At 58.2% G+C, this 3,316-nt stretch overlaps 1 long non-coding RNA gene across 1 annotated transcript; it reads left to right on the top strand.

The window, feature by feature from the left end:
- The first annotated feature begins 253 nt into the window (after nucleotides 1-253).
- LOC135307672 (uncharacterized) lies at nucleotides 254-1,113 on the top strand. The gene is made up of 3 exons (XR_010368362.1): nucleotides 254-374; nucleotides 462-563; nucleotides 1,009-1,113. It is a non-coding gene; the product is annotated as an uncharacterized LOC135307672 (long non-coding RNA).
- The last annotated feature ends 2,203 nt before the right edge of the window (nucleotides 1,114-3,316 follow it).

Genomic DNA, 3,316 nt, shown 5'->3' on the forward strand with positions numbered 1-3,316 from the left:
CAGGTCTTCTGTCCTGCCTTTCTTTGCAGCTGAACCTGCTGGTGAAGGTGGTGCAGCTTCCCAAGCCACGTCCAGGACTGAGGCTCTGGGAGATGCTGAGGGTAGGTCAAGGCCTTTCCCCTGGGAGAGCTGCCAGCTCAGAGCCCAAAGCTGGGCCAGGGAGGCAGCGCTGCAGGTGCCAGCACAGAACCATGCACGTGTGTGCCCTCGCCCTGCACGATCCCCTCACCACTGCTGCGGCTCAGTGGTGCCCGTGCAGATCAGCAGAGATGGCAGAAGCTTCTGTGGCTGTTGAGTTACAGGTGTGTCTGCAGGGAGGACTTCTCCAGCTCCTTTGCTGATTCTTACACGGAAGCCTGGCAACCATCGCAGAGGTGAGTAGTGTGTCCCTGCTGACCCCACAGGCTGAGCCCTGCTTTTGTGGGATCTGTTCCTGGGAAATGGAATTCTGTTGCTCCAAGGTCCTCCGAGGGGAAAGAACAAAGCTACAGGACACCAGAAACCCCATGATCCATCCGAAAACATGAGGCAAATGCTGAAGGAAATGCTGCAGGCAGGACAAGGTGGGTGCATTTCCCTCATGCTTCCCCTGGGAGTCAGCAGCCGGGGGCTTTGGCTGCACATCTGGACACGCCGTGCCTGGCACAGCGGAAAGGGATCCATGGCAGCCTCACTGCACCGCTGCTGCTTTCACGCCCTGCAGGGCTGTTTCCCAGCCTGGCCTGGCTGCAGCTACAGGCCAGCCCCTGCAGGAAGGCATTTGGCATCAGCTGACGGGCCGCCCAAACTGCACCATGGGCCTGAGATCTCCTGCGATTTTCCAGTCGCCGGGTAGAACAGAAAGGGCACCAGTTTGGAGAAGGGAGGGCCCTGGCCTTCCCAAAATGTTTATAGGGATTTCCTGATTCTTAGCCATGTCTTTGACAAGCATTCCCTCCTGAAGGCGCCACCACCCCAGTGGGGAACAGCCCCACCTGATCCAGCTGTCCCTCTTCCTTTCGCCAAAAGTGGATGGAGAGGCTGGGCATAAGGCGGCGTTTCCCAGAGGAAGCAGGTGCTCCATTCCAGACTCTGCTGCAGGAAGGAAGATGATGCCACGCACAGGCAGAGGAGGTAATTGCTGTGCCTCTGGGCCTGAGCCCTGCTGAGGCTAGAGCTGCCCTCTCTGCTGCTTGGCAGTGCAGGCACAGCCTGGACTAGAGCGGCACAGCCCAGAGGAATTATCCCGAGCAGGCTCAGGGCACTCGGGTACTGAGCAGTCCTGCTGGGGTCTCTCCATGGGAGACATGTCCTGAAACCTGGCAGTGACTGCACGAGGTGCCCAGGGTGGGGAAAGGACAGAGGGGGAGAGCAAGGCTGCAGTGTGTCCTGAGAGGGTCTGGCTGTTTGCCCTTGGGCTGTGGGAGGTGTCGAGGCAGAAGGAGGGCAGGAGGGACAGAGGGAGGGAGCGACAGCTGTGGCACTGCCTGCTGCAGTTTTCCCCCCGGGGCTTTTGTGAGGATTTGTTTTGTATGTGAAGGAGAGAGGCCCGGGGCCATGCGCTGCTCCAGCCACCCCTCCCAGGGATGTTGCTGTGGGCAGGGAAAGAGTGTGGAGAGTGACCAGGAGGCAGCCCAGAGCTCCCCAGGCCCCTGGGCAGCTTTGGCCATGTCCATTCACATCTGGCTCCCACGGCCTTAGCCGACTCCCTGGCAGTGCCCAGTTCCCTGTGGCAGAAGGGGATCCCAGCACACCCTGGAAAATGTTCTCATCTGTGCTCCGTTCTAGATGAGGGTGCTGGGAAGGCTTCTCCATCAGCTTGGATGAATAAAGTTTTGAAGCCCTTGGAGCCTCCTGCAGGTATGTTCTCAGTGTGCCACCAAGGAAGAATTGTAGACAAGCGGGCAGGAAGCAGGTGACAGAAGCTTCTGTGGCTTTTGTGTTACAGATGTGTCTACAGGGAGGACTTCTCCAGCTCTTACCTTGGATGCTGCACTCAAGCCCAGCTCCCATCTCAGGGGTGAGTAGTGTGTCCCTGCTGACCCCACAGGCTGAGCCTTGCTTGTGTGGGATCCATTCCTGGGAAATGGAAATATTTTTCTCTAAGGTACTCCAACAGGGAAGATCCAAGACAGAACAGACAAGATATCCCTGGAATCACCCAAAGAGATGAGGCAAGAGCTGAAGGAACTCCTGCAGACAAGACAAGGTTGGCGCATTTGCCTCATGCTTCCCCTGGGAGTCAGCAGCCGGGGGCTTTGGCTGCACATCTGGACACGCCGTGCCCGGCACAGTGGGAAGGGATCCATGGCAGCCTTGCTGCCCCGCTGCTGCTTTCACGCCCTGCAGGGCTGTTTCCCAGCCTGGCCTGGCTGCAGCTACAGCCCAGCCTCTGTAGGAAGTTATTTGGCATCAACTGACAGGCAGCCCAAACTGTAACACATCCTGAGATCCCCCACAATATCCAGCCCTGCAGATTAGGAAAAGGGTGGCTGTTTGGAGGTGGAAGTGATCTCATCATGCCACCATAACCTGACCATTTTCCTGCTCCATAAATTTCACAAATATTACCTCTGATGCCACCACCCAATTGGGAACAGCTCCATCTGATGCAGCTGTCTCCCTTCCTTTGTCAAGAGATGGACATAGTGCTTCAGTGGAAGGTGGCATTTCTTGAAGGAAGCACTCCATCTTCAATGCCAGCCCCTGCTGCAGGAAGGAAGGCGATGCCAGACACGGGCACAGGCACAGCAGGTAATTGCTGTGCCGGGCTCAGCCCTGGCCGGGGCTGTGTGGCAGCAGCTCTTCCCCCAGGGCCTGCCCTTGCCCGGCCCGGCAGCAGCCAAAGCTGGAGGCGCCTCGGCTTCCAGGCCTCTGGAGCTGGTTCAGAGCCCCGGGGAAACGGGACTGGTGCAGCAACGTCCCTGGCGCTGCAGCTGCTGCGGAGCTGGCCCTGAGTGCCCAGAGGCCCAAGGCACAGGAGCAGCCCCGAGCGGGAGCCCTGCCGCCAGCCCAGGGCCAGAGCCAGCCCTGGCACACAATGGAAACAGTTCTCATCTTGGTTTGCTTCCAGACTGGGATGCTGGGAAGAATTCTCCATTAGCCTGGCGCTCTGAAGTTGTGAAGCCCTCTGGGCATTCTGCAGGTATGTTCTCACTGTCCCACCACGGCATAATGTTTGACTGACTGGTAAGAAGCAGGTGACAGAAGCTTCTGTGGATGTTGTGTTACAGATGTGTCTGCAGGGACGCCTTCAACAACTCCTACCTTGGATGCTGTACAAAAGCCCAGCTCCCATCACAGGGGTGAGTAGTGTGTCCCTGCTGACCCCACAGGC

This window comes from Passer domesticus, chromosome 9, assembly GCF_036417665.1.
Source record: "Passer domesticus isolate bPasDom1 chromosome 9, bPasDom1.hap1, whole genome shotgun sequence".
Lineage (NCBI taxonomy): Eukaryota > Metazoa > Chordata > Aves > Passeriformes > Passeridae > Passer > Passer domesticus.